The following is a 987-nucleotide window of genomic DNA, read 5'->3' on the forward strand; positions in this document are numbered from 1 at the left end:
CCCCCCAACCATTTTCTAATTCACAATGAAAACTAACGTTAAATAAAGATTGACTGAGCTCAAGCTAAATTGTCAAATATTGCCGCCTGCTCGCCGCTCAGGCACTTATATGTACTTAACTAACTTAACCCAACTAATACAGTAACTATCCTGTGCGCACAAAATTGTCAGACTAAACTCCAAATGACACCCCCAAAAAACTACAATCCGCTACAGAAAATGTTATATTATTATTGTTTGTTTATTAACTGGCCCCTGGCCTCCTGTCATTTTGCAGAAGTGGCCCACGAGCAAAGCAGGTTGAGTATCCCTGGCCTACACCCTACATCATCAAATTTAAAGACCCCCTGAAGTCAAAAATATGTTTTTATTTCTGTTCCTTCAGTTGGATGTCTGAGCTTCACTGTGCAGAATGATGTCTGTGCAGAGTTTGACACTAGAAGGCTGTTTCCACAATCATCATGCTGAAAGTGGAAAGTTTCTCTGTGCTCACTGAAAAGGTGATTTTCAACGAGCATTCCAGTATTCAGCCGTTAAAGCCCTTGTTTGTATGCTGTGATTGGTTCGTTATGTGCTAGATAACCCTGATTGGTTGCTTTCAGATTTTGATTGAGACAGGAGAATAAGTCATTTTGGATTTTAACCAAAATAATTAAACTTTTTTTGTGGGAAAACCATCTGACACAAAAAATTTTTTTATTTCTTTTTTTCTTATACATCTTAAAATATGACCTTAGGGGGTCTTTAACTGTGCTAGTAGGCCTAGATTCTGCTGAGTTTCAATGCAAAAATCAAATCAGCATACACTTTGATGACCAACTTTATTGAATGTGCCAAATTTACATGCCTCTGAGTATTCACATTTCCTTTTGCATATTTCCAAACGATATGAAAAAGGAAGTGAAGTAATGCAAAATCACATTATATCATTACATATTTATTAGTAGAAAGCATGTTATTCCCAGTGGTGTCATAACTATGCCAAGA

The sequence above is a fragment of the Poromitra crassiceps genome (assembly GCF_964638095.1).
Source record: "Poromitra crassiceps genome assembly, chromosome: 11".
Lineage (NCBI taxonomy): Eukaryota > Metazoa > Chordata > Actinopteri > Beryciformes > Melamphaidae > Poromitra > Poromitra crassiceps.